This window comes from Podarcis filfolensis, assembly GCF_964270895.1.
Source record: "Podarcis filfolensis genome assembly, chromosome: 8".
In the NCBI taxonomy this organism is placed as follows: Eukaryota; Metazoa; Chordata; class Lepidosauria; order Squamata; family Lacertidae; genus Podarcis; species Podarcis filfolensis.
The window spans coordinates 20,041,513-20,061,596 of NC_139611.1; the positions used below are offsets into that span (position 1 = coordinate 20,041,513).

The 20,084-nt window shown below is 45.0% G+C and overlaps 1 long non-coding RNA gene across 1 annotated transcript in view; it reads left to right on the forward strand.

The window, feature by feature from the left end:
- The window catches only part of LOC310769644, a 207,238-nt gene that overhangs the window by 14,698 nt on the left and 172,456 nt on the right, over positions 1 to 20,084 (forward strand). The window lies entirely within an intron of this gene.

Below are 20,084 nucleotides of genomic sequence, written 5' to 3' on the forward strand. Positions count from 1 at the left end.
GTTCCAGAGTAGAGCCGCTGAAGCTGGTTTGATTTATGTCACAGAATCAATCAATCACATGATGGGGGCGCATACACACCTTTTGAATGGCAATGCCCATGAACTGGGGGGGGGAGCGGCCCCCTGAAATATTTTAAGGAGTGAGTTAAGGGACCTCGGCCCCTAGGAGTTGGTTTCTATGCATGGTTTATATATCCCCCGCAGAACACTACAACTTCAGGACTTATGAAACTGAATGTCGACAGACAAAAAAGAAAGTGCTTATTCACCGAGTGCATAGTTTAACCCGTGGAACTCACTCCCACAGGAAGCCGTGTTGGCCCCCAACTTGGATGGCTTTAAAAGAGGATTAGACCAATTCATGGTTAAGGCAGCAATGCTTCTGAATACCGGCTGCTGGAAACTGCAGGAGTGGAGAAGCCCTTGTGGTCAGATCCTGCTTGCAGGCTTCCCAAGAGCCTTCTGGTTGGACACTTACTGTATTTTTCGCTCCATAAGACGCACCTGACCATAAGACACACATAGTTTTTAGAGGAGACACATAGTTTTTGGGTGGAGACTAGAGAGGGGGCAAGGGATGTAGCTCAGTAGTAGAGCACCTGTCTTGAACACAGAATAGGTAAAGGTAAAGGGACCCCTGATCATTAGGTCCAGTCGTGGCCGACTCTGGGGTTGTGGCACTCATCTTGCTTTACTGGCCGAGGGAGCCTGCGTACAGCTTCCGGGTCATGTGGCCAGCATGACTAAGCCGCTTCTGGCGAACCAGAGCAGCGCACGGAAACACCGTTTACCTTCCCATCGGAGTGGTACCTATTTATCTACTTGCACTTTGACGTGCTTTTGAACTGCTAGGTTGGCAGGAGCAGGGACCGAACAACGGGAGCTCACCCCGTTGCGGGGATTCGAACCGCCAACCTTCTGATCGGCAAGTTCTAGACTCTATGGTTTAATGCACAGCGCCACCCGTGTCCCTAACCACCATGTCTTACCATAATCTTAAAATCATCTGTCTGCTACCAGCTCCATTTTAGTTGCATAAATGGGGTTTTGGGGGGCGAGGGGGAATGTAATGCATTTGGAAGACCTTGTTGCATGTCTAGCAAGTGCTGCGTTCGGCTTGCCAGGTCACAGTCTGAACAGAGTCATTTCCCCTCTGGCTTCCTATTCCTATTTAACGCCCATTTAGAGAGGGAGAGAATTCAGCAGCAGAAGAAGAAAAAGAAATTGCCCAAGCAAAACATCGCACCTTGCAGCGGCTGCTTTGACAAATGTCTATGCTTCCCTTCCAACTGCCCCTTGGCTGCTCCGGGTGACCTGCTCTGCCCAGGGAACATTGAGCTCCTTGCAAAAAGGCTCATTAATAAAAGATCGCTGGGGACACGGGGCCGTCTCGCTTGCAAATGAAGCCAAATTTAGAATACAATCTGTCTAATGGGCCACAGCAGATTTGCTGGGTCAAGCCAAGAGTTCGTGCAGCAGGGTGTTTCCTGCCACCCCCCCCCCCCCGCGCTGAAACTGCTCAAAAGAGAGGGATCGTGGTTCAAATGGCTGGATACGTGCTTGGCGTGCAGAAGGCACCTGCCTGAATCCTTGGCGTCGCCTACTGAAACGCTGGCAGGGAATGGAAAAAAACACACTCTCCCTGAGGTCCAGAGTAGACTGAATGTGACCCTCGATATTTCTCCATCTGTCCCTCCAAGCTCTTCTCCAGGTCATGACCCTTCCCAGCCCTGCTTTGCACGCAAAGTGTTTTTTAAAAATCTGGCTGCAGTGTCTCCTTGAACTCTGATAATGCCTCTTGCATTTCTGGATGGAGACTAGAGAAGGGCAGGGGATGTAGCTCAGTAGTAGAGCACCTGTCTTGAACACAGAATAGGTAAAGGTAAAGGGACCCCTGATCATTAGGTCCAGTCGTGGCCGACTCTGGGGTTGCAGCACTTATCTCGCTTTATTGGCCAAGGGAGCCGGCGTACAGCTTCAGGGTCATGTGGCCAGCATGACTAAGCCACTTCTGGCAAACCAGAGCAGCGCACGGAAACGCCGTTTACCTTCCCGCCAGAGCGGTACCTATTTATCTACTTGCACTTTGACGTGCTTTCAAACTGCTAGGTGGGCAGGAGCAGGGACCCAGCGATGGGAGCTCACCCCATCACGGGGATTTGAACCGCCAACCTTCTGATCAGCAAGCCCTGGGCTCTGTGGTTTAACCCACAGCACCACCTGCATCCCTGCACACAGAATACCTCAGGGTCAATCCCCAGGACCTCCAAATAATGCTGGGAGAGACTCCTGCCTGAAACTCTGGAGAGCTGGTGCCAGTTGGTGTAGGTCAGGGGTCAGCAAACTTTTTCAGCAGGGGGCTGGTCCACTGTCCCTCAGACCTTGTGGGGGGCCGGACTATATTTGGGGGGGAATGAACGTATTCCTGTGCCCCACAAATAACCCAGAGATGCATTTTAAATAAAAGCACACATTTTCTTTTCTTTTTTTAAATAAATACATCTTTATTGGTTTAGAATACAATCTTGCAATAAAGGTAAGTACAACAAAGTTAAACACAGAAAAGAAGAAAAAGAAAAGGAAAAAATTCTCCACATCAAAAAATACAAAAAAATTAAAAGTAAGAAGAAAAGAAAAAGAAAATAACAATTAAAAGCACCAGATATTTATTCAACATCATGTCTTATCCAATAAAGTCTTGTGTAAAAAGCTTTCAATCGTTCTCAAAAAAAAGCAAAGGGGGAAAAAAGCCCACATTCTACTCATGGAAAACCCCAGGCAGGCCCCACAAATAACCCAGAGATGCATTTTAAATAAAAGGACACATTCTACTCATGTAAAAACACACTGATTCCTGGGCCATCCGTGGGCTGGATTGAGAAGGCAATTGGGCCGGATCTGGCCCCTGGGCCTTAGTTTGCCTACCCATGGTGTAGGCAGTACTGAGTTAGATAGCCCTGTGGTCTGGCACAGTATAAAGCTCCTATGTGCTTCCATGTCTATAGAAACCAGCCTAGTGTGCCAAGATAACATTTGCATTTCTTGCTCTGCCCAATGCTGGCATGTGGCCCTTGGGAGTTTGGCTAAAAGGAAATGCTGGCAAAGATTCCATAACCCTGGATTGGACAATGCTGGGCTGGATGGGCCAATAGCCTGACTTTGTCTAAGGCACCTTCTTAAATTTCAAAGCAGCCATGCACAGCGGAGGCTGGTCCATCAGGGCGAAGGGGCCGGATCCGGCCCAATCACCTTCAAAATCCAGCCTGCAGACGGTTCAGGAATCAGCGTGTTTTTACATGAGTAGAATGTGTGCTTCTATTTAAAATGCATCTCTGGGTTATTTATGGTGCATAAGAATTCGTTCATATTTCCCCCCCAAAATATAGTCTGGCCCCCACAAGGTCTGAGGGACAGTGGACCGGCCCCCTGCTGACCCCTGACCTACACCTTGGAGAACTTAGCAGGGAGGAGGATGGAGACACAACTATTGTTTCTTGACTCCGCCTCCTGTTGGCTCCAGCTCCGCCCACCGTTTGGGCTCCCGACATTCCGCTCAGCCAGCTCCAAAGGGCACCAGCTCCCCAGCACTTAGGGTGAAATTGCCAGTGGCTAAGGAGGCACAAGATAGCTTTTCTAAATGCAACCAGTTTGATCCGGAAATCAGTGATGTTCCAGAGCTGTTCTTCGCTGCACTGCAGGGGGTTGGACTGGATGACCCTTGGGGGAAGAATGGATAAACAAGGTGATGGTGGATTATGTAGAATTGGCAAAATTAACAGCTAAACTAAGAGAACCTAATGACAAAGGTTTTGTGGAAGAGTGGAAACCCTTTTCAGATTATTTAAAGAAATATTCTATGATGAACACACGAGCAGGATTTGAACGATGAGCAACAGAAGGGATTAAAGATTACAGTATAGTAGTTTTGTTAAGGTTTAAGACATAGAAAACTGGGTGCAGCAGAGGGAGAGAAACAGAAACACCATGGAAAAGAGGGTGGGAAGTAAAAAGAAAAAAAAAGGTTTTTTATGTATTGAAATGTATGTGTGGAATTTTGGAAAACTTAATAAAAAAACTTCAGAAAAAAACCAACCTTGGAGTAACACACTATGATTTGATGGGGGAAGACTGTTCCCGAATTGCACACCTGCCAGAGGCTCCTTTTGCTTCTTCCTTTGTGCAAAAACCTCTCTTTTGATGCCCATTTTATTTTATTTTTTTCAAAAAAAAAATTATTGATTTTTTCACAAAAATTTAAACACACAAACAAATAAACAAACAAACATAAATCATAGCCTTTTTAAACCTTAATCTAATTAACATTGTTAAGTGACTTCCTCGTATCCCCCTGGTTTGATTTCAGTGGATATCATTTTAACGGTTTTCCAAATCAGTATTCTTATAAAATTAACTTAATCACTTAACATCTTTCTTCCTTCCCAATTCAGTATTAAACATATCAATTCATCACACATTACATATTTAAATCCTAAGCCTATCCGGTATTTGCAAGCTTTTTCCAATTAATTTAACTTGACATCTTTTGATGCCCATTTTAAACGTGTCTATGCCCTAGCCCATGCTGCCTCATGCGCAACCTTTCAACGACCACCTGGCAAAGGTTGGCAGGGCTAGAAGGAAAAGTGGGTGGAACAACTGACAGGACACTGTCTGTAGAGTAGGCTACATTCCAGTTGTGCCAAATTCTGAAGTTCCTGCACTCCATCCAGGGAAGGCCTTATTGCCATTCAAGGACACTTCCAGATAAGGAGCTTTGCCAGCGACGAAGAAGGCCTGCGAAGAAAGGATGTCACCTGGGGAGGAATGCTGCTTGGAGTGAGTCCTGCGGGGGCCAGTTGACAGGCCTGGAGGGCCACATTAGGCCCGCAGTCCTCGGGTATCTCACCCCTGCCTGAGCAGACCCTGCTCAAGATTGCTCACTGCTGAGATGCGCTGGACTCATCAAAGCAAGACTGCAAAATATCGTGCAGAAAACTAAGGGTTATGGGTTATTGCTTTTCTGTTTCTTCCCTCCGGGTAAGAGAAAAGGCTAATTAGATTAGAGGTACTGTTCCGTCCCATTTTTAGAAAGGACACTGCCGCTGATATTTTTAAAGAAGGGACAGAGAACCGCAAATGGTGACAAATAGATAATAATTGGCAGTGTTGGAAAGCGAAAGGGGGGGGGGGGCGCGAACCACAGCTCATAGTAGCATCATGCCCATATTTGACTCTACTGCTCTCTTCCCAGTGCAAACCTCAGCGTCAAAGAGGACAACGGTGGCCAAAAACAAAGGAAACTCACCATCTCAAAGAGAAAGCAAAAAAGGTGCTAATTTGCACATGCTGATTTATAGGCCCAGGTGCAATATATTTTGGACAGTCGTTTGGCGATGAGTTTGGATGCCTCTTAAAACGCCATAACCACATTTTGCATGATGGCTCCAGAGAAGGAGGAGGGGTTTTGTAGATGTTTGGAATAACTGCAATCATTTTAAAAGGGGAAATGATACATCTCATCATGGTGGGAGAAACCAGGTGGCTTGGGCACCTGTTTCAGTCTGAAATAAGGCACCAGGTTGAAGAGGACTGGTCTACGCAGACTGGCAACCGCACTCTAGGATTCCAGACACGTCTCGCTCAGCCTGAGCTGGGGTTGAACCCAGGACTTTCTGCATACAAAGCAGATCTGAGGGGCTCTGGGCTCCCCATGCCTGCTGGAACTGGGGAATGAACGAAGGACTTTCCACAAATGAGGCTTGGGGTCTCCCATTGACCTCTGACTGTTCCCCGTGGTCCCATCCATTAATATGAAAGTTATTACGTTTTCCTCCTACTTTCCTTTGAGAAGTGCTCAGAGTGGTGTATGTGCTGAATTCCCATTTTCCTTACAACAACCCTGTAAGATAGGCTAGCAGAGAGATGGTAACTAAGTTGAAGGTCACATGGTGAAGTTCATGCCTGAGGAGGGAGTTGGTCCGCCCTACCACCTGCTAGGCCACGGCTGTGTCCATTGCCCAAGAGCTAAGCATATTTATTATTCCATGAATTATCCCAGCTTTTTTTCCTCCAGAGAGCTGAAGTTCACCTGCATGGTTCACCTGCCTCCCCATTTGATCCACACAACAACCCTGCAAGGTAGGATAGGCTGGGGGAAGGTGACTGGCCCAAGGACACACACCCAATGAGTTTGGGGGATTTGAACCCTGGTCCTGCCAGGACTTAGTCTGACGCTAACCACTACACCATGCTGACTTTTGCTGAGCTGAGCTTCTAAAATAGCAACATGTGGATGCTTGGAACCGACAGCAGGAGTGTCAAAGCCACAACCCACGGGCCAAAATAGGCCCACTGAGCCATTTTTGGTGGCCTGCCTAGGACTTGCCGATCAGAAGGTTGGCGGTTCGAATCCCCATGATGGGGTGAGCTCCCGTTGCTCGGTCCCAGCTCCTGCCCACCTAGCAGTTCAAAAGCACGCCGAAGTGCAAGTAGATAAATAGGTACTGCTCCGGCGGGAAGGTAAACGGCGTTTCTGTGCACTGCTCTGGTTCGCCAGAAGGAGCTTAGTCATGACCCGGAAGCTGTATGCCGGCTCCTTTGGCCAATAAAGCGAGATGAGTGCTGCAACCCCAGAGTCGGTCACGACTGGACCTAATGCTCAGGGGTCCCTTTACCCTTCACCTAGTCCCCAGAAGATTTTTCCCTGACAGCTTGTGTGTCAGGCCAAATTATTGCCACTGAGTACAGCTCAGAATGATCCGGAAACAGGAAGGAGTGTTCCTTTCTAAGCCAATGGCAACTTGCCACCTCTGCAAAAGCCCAAACTTCTTGAGATAGTGTTAGCCACCTGCTGTTTACCGATGTACTTGTACTAAGGCTTTTTAAAAAAGAGATCAACTGCCTAATTAATTAACCAGCGGAAAAAGATTTTTTTGAAAAAAATCCCTAAGGCCCGGGGTCACAATTTCAGAAAAAAATCTGACTTTCGGCAATTAACTCAAAAATGGTGCCAAATGGTTGCAAATGCTCCCCTGAAAGGTTTGGCGGTCGAAACAGAAGGCTTTTTATCACAGGACAAGAAATCAGCCCTCAACAACTTAACCGACGGCAAAAGATTTTTTGAAAAAATCCTTCAGCCCCGGGGTCACAATTTCAGCAAAAATCTGACATTCAGCAGTTCACTCAAAAATGGTGCCAAACGGTTGCAAAAGCTCCTCTGAAAGGTTTGGCGGTCTAAACAGAAGGCTTTTTATGACAGGACACGAAATCAGCCCTTGAAAACTTAACCGGAGGAAAAAGATTTTTTTCAAAAAAACACTAAGCCCCGGGGTCACAATTTCAGAAAAAATCTGACATTCGGCAGTTCACTCAAAAATGGTGCCCAACAGTTGCAAATGCTCCCCTGAAACGTTTGGCGGTCGAAACAGAAGGCTTTTTATCACAGTACAAGAAATCAGCCCTCGACAACTTAACCGGCGGCAAAAGATTTTTTTGAAAAAATCCCTAAGCCCAAGGGTCACAATTTCAGCAAAAATCTGACATTCGGCAGTTCACTCAAAAATGTTGCCCAAAAGTTGCAAATGCTCCCCTGAAACGTTTGGCGGTCGAAACAAAAGGCTTCTTATCACAGGACAAGAAATCAGCCCTCGACAACTTAACCGGCGGCAAAATATTCTTTTGAAAAAATCCCTAAGGCCCGGGGTCACAATTTCAGCAAAAATCTGACATTCGGCAATTCACTCAAAAATGGTGCCAAACGGTTGCAAATGCTCCCCTGAAAGGTTTGATGGTTGAAACAGTAAGCATTTTATCGAACGACAAGAAATCAGCCCTCGACAACTTAACCGGCTGAAAAAGATTTTTTTGAAAAAAAATCTGACTTTCGGCAATTCACTCAAAAATGGTGCCCAACGGTTGCAAATTCTCCCCTGAAAGGTTTGGCGGTCGAAACAGAAGGCTTTTTATCACAGGACAAGAAATCAGCCCTCAACAACTTAACCGACGGCAAAAGATTTTTTGAAAAAATCCCTCAGCCCCGGGGTCACAATTTCAGCAAAAATCTGACATTCAGCAGTTCACTCAAAAATGGTGCCAAACGGTTGCAAAAGCTCCTCTGAAAGGTTTGGCGGTCTAAACAGAAGGCTTTTTATGACAGGACACGAAATCAGCCCTTGAAAACTTAACCGGAGGAAAAAGATTTTTTTCAAAAAAACACTAAGCCCCGGGGTCACAATTTCAGAAAAAATCTGACATTCGGCAGTTCACTCAAAAATGGTGCCCAACAGTTGCAAATGCTCCCCTGAAACGTTTGGCGGTCAAAACAGAAGGCTTTTTATCACAGTACAAGAAATCAGCCCTCGACAACTTAACCGGCGGCAAAAGATTTTTTTGAAAAAATCCCTAAGCCCAAGGGTCACAATTTCAGCAAAAATCTGACATTCGGCAGTTCACTCAAAAATGTTGCCCAAAAGTTGCAAATGCTCCCCTGAAACGTTTGGCGGTCGAAACAAAAGGCTTCTTATCACAGGACAAGAAATCAGCCCTCGACAACTTAACCGGCGGCAAAATATTCTTTTGAAAAAATCCCTAAGGCCCGGGGTCACAATTTCAGAAAAAACCTGACATTCCGCAGTTCAATCATAAATGGTGCCCAACGGTTGCAAATGCTCCTCTGACAGCTTTGGCGGTTGAAACAGAAGGCTTTTTATCACAGGAGAATAAATCAGTCCTCGACAACTTAAGCGGCGGAAAAAGATTTTTTGAAAAAATCCCTAAGCCCCGGGGTCACAATTTCAGCAAAAACCTGACATTCCGCAGTTCACTCAAAAATGGTGCCAAACGGTTGCAAATGCTCCTCTGACAGCTTTGGCGGTCTAAACAGAAGGCTGTTTATCACAGGACAAGAAAACAGCCCTCAACAACTTAAGCGGCGTCAAAAGATTTTTTTGAAAAAAATCCCTAAGCCCCGGGGTCACAATTTCAGAAAAAATCTGACATTCGGCAATTCAATCAAAAATGGTGCCCAACAATTGCAAATGCTCCCCTGAAAGGTTTGGCGGTCGAAACAAAAGGCTTCTTATCACAGGACAAGAAATCAGCCCTCGACAACTTAACCGGAGAAAAAGGATTTTTTGAAAAAATTCCTAAGCCCCGGGGTCACAATTTCAGCAAAAATCTGACTTTCGGCAATTCACTCAAAAATGGTGCCAAACGGTTGCAAATGCTCCTCGGACAGCTTTGGCGGTCGAAACAGAAGGCTTTTTATCACAGGAAAGAAATCAGCCCTCAAGAACTTAACCGGAGGAAAAAGATTTTTTTGAAAAAATCCCTAAGCCCCGGGGTCACAATTTCAGCAAAAATCTGACTTTCGGCAGTTCACTCAAAAATGGTGCTCAACGCTTGCAAATGCTCCTCTGACAGCTTTGGCGCTCGAAACAAAAGGCTTTTTATCACAGGACAAGAAATCAGCCCTTGACAACTTAACCGGCGGTAAAAGATTTTTTCGAAAAAATCCCTAAGTCCCGGGGTCACAATTTCAGCAAAAATCTGACTTTCGGCAATTCACTCCAAAATGGTGCCCAACAATTGCAAATGCTCCCATGAAATGTTTGGCGGTCGAAACAAAAGTCTTCTTATCACAGGACAAGAAATCAGTTCTCGACAACTTAAGCGGCGGAAAAAGATTTTTTGAAAAAATCCTTAAGCCCCGGGGTCACAATTTCAGCAAAAATCTGACTTTCGGCAATTCACTCAAAAATGGATCCCAACGGTTGCAAATGCTCCTCGGACAGCTTTGGCGGTCGAAACAAAAGGCTTTTTATCACAGGACAAGAAATCAGCCCTCGACAACTTAACCGGCGGCAAAAGATTTTTTGAAAAAATCCTTAAACCCCGGGGTCACAATTTCAGCAAAAATCTGACTTTCGGCAATTCACTCAAAAATGGATCCCAACGGTTGCAAATGCTCCTCGGACAGCTTTGGCGGTCGAAACAAAAGGCTTTTTATCACAGGACAAGAAATTAGCCCTCAACAACTTGAGAAGCGGAAAAAGATTTTTCGAAAAAATCCCTAAGCCCCGGGGTCACAATTTCAGCAAAAATCTCACTTTTGGCAATTCACTCAAAAATGGTGCCCAACGGTTGCAAATGCTCCTCTGACAGCTTTGGCGGTCGAAACAAAAGGCTTTTTATCACAGGAAAGGAAATCACCCCTCAACAACTTAACCGGCGGCAAAAGATTTTTTGAAAAAATCCCTATGCCCTGGGATCACAATTTCAGCAAAAATCTGACTTTCGGCAATTCACTCAAAAATGGTGCCCAACGGTTGCAAATGCTCCTCGGAAAGCTTTGGCGGTCGAAACAGAAGGCTTTTTATCACAGGAAAGAAATCAGCCCTCGACAACTTAACCGGAGAAAAAAGATTTATTTGAAAAAATCACTAAGCCCCGGGGTCACAATTTCAGCAAAAATCTGACTTTCGGAAATTCACTCAAAAATGGTGCCAAACGGTTGCAAATGCTCCCCTGAAACGTTTGGCGTTCGAAACAGAAGGCTTTTTATCACAGGACAAGAAAACAACCCCCGAGAACTTAAGCGGCGGAAAAAGATTTTTTGAAAAAATCCCTAAGCCCCAAGGTCACAATTTCAGCAAAAATCTGACTTTCGGCAATTCACTCAAAAATGGTGCCGAACGGTTGCAAATGCTCCCCTGAAACATTTGGCGTTCGAAACAGAAGGCTTTTTATCACAGGACAAGAAAACAACCCCCGAGAACTTAAGCGGCGGAAAAAGATTTTTTGAAAAAATCCCTAAGCCCCGGGGTCACAATTTCAGCAAAAATCTGACATTCGGCAATTCACTCAAAAATGGTGCCCAACGGTTGCAAAAGCTCCTCTGACAGCTTTGGCGGTCGAAACAGAAGGCTTTCTATCACAGGAGAAGAAGACAATCCCCGACAACTTAAGCGGCGGAAAAAGATTTTTTCGAAAAAATCCCTAAGCCCCGGGGTCACAATTTCAGCAAAAATCTGACTTTCGACAATTCACTCAAAAATGGTGTCAAACGGTTGCAAATGCTGCCCTGAAACGTTTGGCGTTCGAAACAGAAGGCTTTTTATCACAGGAAAAGAAATCAGCCCTCAACAATTTAAACGGAGGAAAAAGATTTTTTTGAAAAAATCCCTAAGGTCCGGGGTCACAATTTCAGAAAAAATCTGACTTTCGGCATTTCACTCAAAAATGGTGCCCAACGGTTGCAAATGCTGCTCTGACAGCTTTGGCGGTCGAAACAAAAGGCTTTTTATCACAGGACAAGAAATCAGCCCTCGACAACTTAACCGGAGGAAAAAGATTTTTTGAAAAAATCCCTAAGCCCCGGGGTCACAATTTCAGCAAAAATCTGACATTCGGCAATTCACTCAAAAATGGTGCCCAACGGTTGCAAAAGCTCCTCTGACAGCTTTGGCGGTCGAAAGAAAAGGCTTTTTATCACAGGACAAGAAATCAGCCCTCGACAATTTAACCGGAGGAAAAAGATTTTTTGAAAAAATCCCTATGCCCTGGGATCACAATTTCAGCAAAAATCTGACTTTCGGCAATTCACTCAAAAATGGTGCCAAACGGTTGCAAATGCTCCTCGGAAAGCTTTGGCGGTCGAAACAGAAGGCTTTTTATCACAGGAAAGAAATCAGCCCTCGACAACTTAACCGGAGAAAAAAGATTTATTTGAAAAAATCACTAAGCCCCAGGGTCACAATTTCAGCAAAAATCTGACTTTCGGAAATTCACTCAAAAATGGTGCCAAACGGTTGCAAATGCTCCCCTGAAACGTTTGGCGTTCGAAACAGAAGGCTTTTTATCACAGGACAAGAAAACAACCCCCGAGAACTTAAGCGGCGGAAAAAGATTTTTTGAAAAAATCCCTAAGCCCCAAGGTCACAATTTCAGCAAAAATCTGACTTTCGGCAATTCACTCAAAAATGGTGCCGAACGGTTGCAAATGCTCCCCTGAAACATTTGGCGTTCGAAACAGAAGGCTTTTTATCACAGGACAAGAAATCAGTCCTCGACAACTTAAGCGGCGGAAAAAGATTTTTTGAAAAAATCCCTAAGCCCCGGGGTCACAATTTCAGCAAAAATCTGACATTCGGCAATTCACTCAAAAATGGTGTCAAACGGTTGCAAATGCTGCCCTGAAACGTTTGGCGTTCGAAACAGAAGGCTTTTTATCACAGGAAAAGAAATCAGCCCTCAACAATTTAAACGGAGGAAAAAGATTTTTTTGAAAAAATCCCTAAGGTCCGGGGTCACAATTTCAGAAAAAATCTGACTTTCGGCGATTCACTCAAAAATGGTGCCCAACGGTTGCAAATGCTCCTTTGACAGCTTTGGCGGTCGAAACAAAAGGCTTTTTATCACAGGACAAGAAATCAGCCCTCGACAACTTAACCGACGGCAAAAGATTTTTTGAAAAAATCCCTAAGCCCCGGGGTCACAATTTCAGCAAAAATCTGACATTTGGCAATTCACTCAAAAATGGTGCCGAACGGTTGCAAAAGCTCCTCTGAAAGCTTTGGCGGTCGAAACAGAAGGCTTTCTATCACAGGACAAGAAAACAACCCCCGACAACTTAAGCGGCGGAAAAAGATTTTTTTGAAAAAATCCCTAACCCCCGGGGTCACAATTTCAGCAAAAATCTGACTTTCGGCAATTCACTCAAAAATGGTGCCCAACGGTTGCAAATGCTCCTCTGACAGCTTTGGCGGTCGAAACAGAAGGCTTTTTATCACAGGAGAAGAAATCAGCCCTCAACAACTTAACCGGCGGCAAAAGATTTTTTGAAAAAATCCCTAAGCCCTGGGGTCACAATTTCAGCAAAAATCTGACATTCGGCAATTCACTCAAAAATGGTGCCCAACGGTTGCAAAAGCTCCTCTGACAGCTTTGGTGGTCGAAACAGAAGGCTTTCTATCACAGGACAAGAAAACATCCCCCGACAACTTAAGCGGCGGAATAAGATTTTTTCGAAAAAATCCCTAAGCCCCGGGGTCACAATTTCAGCAAAAATCTGACTTTCGGCAATTCACTCAAAAATGGTGCGAAACGGTTGCAAATGCTCCCCTGAAACGTTTGGCGTTCGAAACAGAAGGCTTTTTATCACAGGACAAGAAATCAGCCCTCGACAATTTAACCGGAGGAAAAAGATTTTTTTGAAAAAATCCCTAACCCCCGGGGTCACAATTTCAGAAAAAATCTGACTTTCGGCAATTCACTCAAAAATGGTGCCCAACGGTTGCAAATGCTCCTCTGACAGCTTTGGCGGTCGAAACAGAAGGCTTTTTATCACAGGACAAGAAATCAGCCCTCGACAACTTAACCGATGGCAAAAGATTTTTTGAAAAAATCCCTAAGCCCCGGGGTCACAATTTCAGCAAAAATCTGACTTTCGGCAATTCACTCAAAAATGGTGCCCAACGGTTGCAAATGCTCCTCTGACAGCTTTGGCGGTCGAAACAAAAGGCTTTTTATCACAGGACAAGAAATCAGCCCTCGACAACTTAACCGGACGAAAAAGATTTTTTTGAAAAAATCCCTAAGCCCCGGGGTCACAATTTCAGAAAAAATCTGACTTTCGGCAATTCACTCAAAAATGGTGCCCAACGGTTGCAAATGCTCCTCTGACAGCTTTGGCGGTCGAAACAGAAGGCTTTTTATCACAGGACAAGAAATCAGCCCTCAACAACTTAACCGGCGGCAAAAGATTTTTTGAAAAAATCCCTAAGCCCCGGGGTCACAATTTCAGCAAAAATCTGACATTCGGCAATTCACTCAAAAATGGTGCCCAACGGTTGCAAAAGCTCCTCTGACAGCTTTGGTGGTCGAAACAGAAGGCTTTCTATCACAGGACAAGAAAACAACCCCCGACAACTTAAGCGGCGGAAAAAGATTTTTTTGAAAAAATCCGAAGCCCCGGGGTCACAGAATAGAATAGAATATCATTTATTACGGCCATAGGCCCATACAGGTAAAAACAACACATAAATAACAGCTTGTGCCGTAAGGAGAAAAAAAGCAATCGCTAAAACACTACTATAACAATAAAATACTATAAAATGGAAAGGCATACTACGCCTTAATTAGCTTGTAGAGCTCCTTGGCGTCGCTTTTGGGAAAGGACAGCAACTAGGAACCTAGCCACCTTCAGGGTCGTGTGGGTATCCTTGTCCTGCAAGATTTGGGCAAGGTGGAATTTTGGTGGGGTACCCTCTAGTTTCTGTATGATTGATCCCAACAAATTTGCCCGTAGCACATTAAACAAGGGGCAAGTGAACATAATGTGCTGGAGCGACTCCGGCGTCACCTTATCACATTCGCACACGGCGGGGGCTTGACCCTTTGAGAACCTATGTCTCAGGACATTGGAGGGGAAAACGTTAAACCTCGCTTTGGTGAAGGCCAGTCTATGTGCAACAGTCGAAAGGGAGGAGAGGTATGATGGAACGCAGTAAGTTACAGTGATACCAATGTTCTGGGGCGAACAAACACCTCCCCCCAGCGTATAATTTCGCTGTAAATCGATGTCATCCAGTCTTTGGCGGATCAGTCTCTGAGCAGTGATTTGGTCTAGTTTTAGGGAATCTGAGGGAGAGATTCCATAACTCAGGAGTTTGGCATGAATTCTGCTAGTCCAAAGGCTAGAGAATTCATCTCGCCATAAGCATTGGGCAAGGTAATGGTTTGGTAATCTATGCCACAATGATAACCATTATATGAAGACTTGCTTCCACAGGCAAGTTTCTAGGGATGCGACCTTCAATTCTAGTCGCATGGCTGCGTTGCTTACGCACAGGGGGAGCATTAGGAGCCGACGTAGGAATTGGCTTTGCAGAGTCTCAAGGGGAGCAAGATCTGTCATCACGGCCCAGAGCGGGGCAGCATAAGCAAGCACGGCAACCACTTTTGCCTTGAACACCTTTAGGGCCGAGGGAACATGCAAAGCTCCGTCCGAAAAGAAGAATCGGAGGAGCGCATATGACAAGGTTTTGGCCTTATTAAGTAGGTGTTGAATGTGAGCTTTCCACCCCAAATTGTATTGAAAAATAACTCCTAGGTATTGAAATTTTAGGACTTGCTCTATTTTTGCCCCACCAAGCTTCCATTTGTATAATCTCCGGCTTCTGGAGAAGATCAAGATCTTGGACTTGGCATGGTTGATGGTTAATTGATTGAGTTGACAATACGTGGCAAAGATCTTCAGAGCTCTGGTTAGTCCAACACGTGTATAGGATAGAATTACCGCGTCGTCCGCATATAAAAGGAGTGGGCAGCGGTAATCCGCTAGTCTAGGCGCGTGTGTACTTGGAGATGAGTTGACTAGGGGTGCTCGCATGTCGCTGATGAATAGGTTGAATAGGCAGGGAGCCAATATACATCCTTGGTGCACTCCCTTGTTTATTGGTATCGAGTTTGTAAGGTCGCCCGCTGGAGTGAATCTCACTCTGGCAAGGGTACCTTCGTGGAGCTGGCTTATGAGCCATAAAATGCTCCTCTGATAGCTTTGGCGGTCGAAACAAAAGGCTTTTTATCACAGGAAAGGAAATCACCCCTCAACAACTTAACCGGCGGCAATAGATTTTTTGAAAAAATCCCTAAGCCCCGGGGTCACAATTTCAGCAAACATCTGACTTTCGGCAATTCACTCAAAAATGGATCCCAACGGTTGCAAATGCTCTTCTGACAGCTTTGGCGGTCGAAACAGAAGGCTTTCTATCACAGGACAAGAAAACAACCCGCGACAACTTAAGCGGCGGAAAAAGATTTTTTTGAAAAAATCCCTAAGCCCCGGGGTCACAATTTCAGCAAAAATCTGACATTCGGCAATTCACTCAAAAATGGTGCCCAACGGTTGCAAAAGCTCCTCTGACAGCTTTGGTGGTCGAAACAGAAGGCTTTCTATCACAGGACAAGAAAACAACCCCCGACAACTTAAGCGGCGGAAGAAGATTTTTTCGAAAAAATCCCTACGCCCCGGGGTCACAATTTCAGCAAAAATCTGACTTTCGGCAATTCACTCAAAAATGGTGCCAAACGGTTGCAAATGCTCCCCTGAAAGGTTTGGCGTTCGAAACAGAAGGCTTTTTATCACAGGACAAGAAATCAGCCCTCGACAATTTAACCGGAGGAAAAAGATTTTTTTGAAAAAATCCCTAAGCCCCGGAGTCACAATTTCAGCAAAAATCTGACTTTCGGCAATTCACTCAAAAATGGTGCCCAACGGTTGCAAATGCTCCTCTGACAGCTTTGGCGGTCGAAACAAAAGGCTTTTTATCACAGGACAAGAAATCAGCCCTCGACAACTTAACCGGAGGAAAAAGATTTTTTTGAAAAAATCCCTAAGCCCCGGGGTCACAATTTCAGAAAAAATCTGACTTTCGGCAATTCACTCAAAAATGGTGCCCAACGGTTGCAAATGCTCCTCTGACAGCTTTGGCGGTCGAAACAGAAGGCTTTCTATCACAGGAGAAGAAAACAACCCCCAACAACTTAAGCGGCGGAAAAAGATTTTTTCGAAAAAATCCCTAAGCCCCGGGGTCACAATTTCAGCAAAAATCTGACTTTCGGCAATTCACTCAAAAATGGTGCCAAACGGTTGCAAATGCTCCCCTGAAACGTTTGGCGTTCGAAACAGAAGGCTTTTTATCACAGGACAAGAAATCAGCCCTCGACAATTTAACCGGAGGAAAAAGATTTTTTTGAAAAAATCCCTAAGCCCCGGGGTCACAATTTCAGCAAAAATCTGACTTTCGGCAATTCACTCAAAAATGGTGCCCAACGGTTGCAAATGCTCCTCTGACAGCTTTGGCGGTCGAAACAAAAGGCTTTTTATCACAGGAAAAGAAAACAACCCCCGACAACTTAAGCGGCGGAAGAAGATTTTTTCGAAAAAATCCCTAAGCCCCGGGGTCACAATTTCAGCAAAAATCTGACTTTCGGCAATTCACTCAAAAATGGTGCCAAACGGTTGCAAATGCTCCCCTGAAAGGTTTGGCGTTCGAAACAGAAGGCTTTTTATCACAGGACAAGAAATCAGCCCTCGACAATTTAACCGGAGGAAAAAGATTTTTTTGAAAAAATCCCTAAGCCCCGGGGTCACAATTTCAGCAAAAATCTGACTTTCGGCAATTCACTCAAAAATGGTGCCCAAAGGTTGCAAAAGCTCCTCTGACAGCTTTGGTGGTCGAAACAGAAGGCTTTCTATCACAGGACAAGAAAACAACCCCCGACAACTTAAGCGGCGGAAAAAGATTTTTTCGAAAAAATCCCTAAGCCCCGGGGTCACAATTTCAGCAAAAATCTGACTTTCGGCAATTCACTCAAAAATGGTGCCCAACGGTTGCAAATGCTCCTCTGACAGCTTTGGCGGTCGAAACAAAAGGCTTTTTATCACAGGACAAGAAATCAGCCCTAAACAACTTAACCGGCGGCAAAAGATTTTTTGAAAAAATCCCTAAGCCCCGGGGTCACAATTTCAGCAAAAATCTGACTTTCGGCAATTCACTCAAAAATGGTGCCCAACGGTTGCAAATGCTCCTCTGACAGCTTTGGCGGTCGAAACAAAAGGCTTTTTATCACAGGACAAGAAATCAGCCCTCGACAACTTAACCGGAGGAAAAAGATTTTTTTGAAAAAATCCCTAAGCCCCGGGGTCACAATTTCAGCAAAAAACTGACTTTCGGCAATTCACTCAAAAATGGTGCCCAACGGTTGCAAATGCTCCTCTGACAGCTTTGGCGGTCGAAACAGAAGGCTTTTTATCACAGGACAAGAAATCAGCCCTCAACAACTTAACCGGCGGCAAAAGATTTTTTGAAAAAATCCCTAAGCCCCGGGGGTCACAATTTCAGCAAAAATCTGACATTTGGCAATTCACTCAAAAATGGTGCCCAACGGTTGCAAAAGCTCCTCTGACAGCTTTGGTGGTCGAAACAGAAGGCTTTCTATCACAGGACAAGAAAACAACCCCCGACAACTTAAGCGGCGGAAAAAGATTTTTTCGAAAAAATCCCTAAGCCCCGGGGTCACAATTTCAGCAAAAATCTGACTTTCGGCAATTCACTCAAAAATGGTGCCAAACGGTTGCAAATGCTCCCCTGAAACGTTTGGCGTTCGAAACAGAAGGCTTTTTATCACAGGACAAGAAATCAGCCCTCGACAATTTAACCGGAGGAAAAAGATTTTTTTGAAAAAATCCCTAAGCCCCGGGGTCACAATTTCAGCAAAAATCTGACTTTCGGCAATTCACTCAAAAATGGTGCCCAACGGTTGCAAATGCTCCTCTGACAGCTTTGGCGGTCGAAACAAAAGGCTTTTTATCACAGGAAAAGAAAACAACCCCCGACAACTTAAGCGGCGGAAGAAGATTTTTTCGAAAAAATCCCTAAGCCCCGGGGTCACAATTTCAGCAAAAATCTGACTTTCGGCAATTCACTCAAAAATGGTGCCAAACGGTTGCAAATGCTCCCCTGAAAGGTTTGGCGTTCGAAACAGAAGGCTTTTTATCACAGGACAAGAAATCAGCCCTCGACAATTTAACCGGAGGAAAAAGATTTTTTTGAAAAAATCCCTAAGCCCCGGGGTCACAATTTCAGCAAAAATCTGACTTTCGGCAATTCACTCAAAAATGGTGCCCAACGGTTGCAAATGCTCCTCTGACAGCTTTGGCGGTCGAAACAAAAGGCTTTTTATCACAGGACAAGAAATCAGCCCTCGACAACTTAACCGGAGGGAAAAGATTTTTTTGAAAAAATCCCTAAGCCCCGGGGTCACAATTTCAGAAAAAATCTGACTTTCGGCAATTCACTCAAAAATGGTGCCCAACGGTTGCAAATGCTCCTCTGACAGCTTTGGCGGTCGAAACAGAAGGCTTTTTATCACAGGACAAGAAATCAGCCCTCAACAACTTAACCGGCGGCAAAAGATTTTTTGAAAAAATCCCTAAGCCCCGGGGGTCACAATTTCAGCAAAAATCTGACATTCGGCAATTCACTCAAAAATGGTGCCCAACGGTTGCAAAAGCTCCTCTGACAGCTTTGGTGGTCGAAACAGAAGGCTTTCTATCACAGGACAAGAAAACAACCCCCGACAACTTAAGCGGCGGAAAAAGATTTTTTCTAAAAAATCCCTAAGCCCCGGGGTCACAATTTCAGCAAAAATCTGACTTTCGGCAATTCACTCAAAAATGGTGCCAAACGGTTGCAAATGCTCCCCTGAAACGTTTGGCGGTCGAAACAAAAGGCTTTTCATCACAGGAAAAGAAATCAGCCCTCGACAACTTAACCGGAGGAAAAAGATTTTTTGAAAAAATCCCTAAGCCCCGGGGTCACAATTTCAGCAAAAATCTGACATTCAGCAATTCACTCAAAAATGGTGCCCAACGGTTGCAAAAGCTCCTCTGAAAGCTTTGGCGGTCGAAACAGAAGGCTTTCTATCACAGGACAAGAAAACAACCCCCGACAACTTAAGCGGCGGAAAAAGATTTTTTCGAAAATATCCCTAAGCCCCGGGGTCACAATTTCAGCAAAAATCTGACTTTCGGCATTTCACTCAAAAATGGTGCCAAACGGTTGCAAATGGTCCCCTGAAACGTTTGGCGTACGAAACAGAAGGCTTTTTATCACAGGACAAGAAATCAGCCCTTGACAATTTAACCGGAGGAAAAAGATTTTTTTGAAAAAATCCCTAAGCCCCGGGGTCACAATTTCAGCAAAAATCTGACTTTCGGCAATTCACTCAAAAATGGTGCCCAACGGTTGCAAATGCTCCTCTGACAGCTTTGGCGGTCGAAAAAAAAGGCTTTTTATCACAGGACAAGAAATCAGCCCTAAACAACTTAACCGGCGGCAAAAGATTTTTTGAAAAAATCCCTAAGCCCCGGGGTCACAATTTCAGCAAAAATCTGACATTCGGCAATTCACTCAAAAATGGTGCCCAAAGGTTGCAAAAGCTCCTCTGACAGCTTTGGTGGTCGAAACAGAAGGCTTTCTATCACAGGACAAGAAAACAACCCCCGACAACTTAAGCGGCGG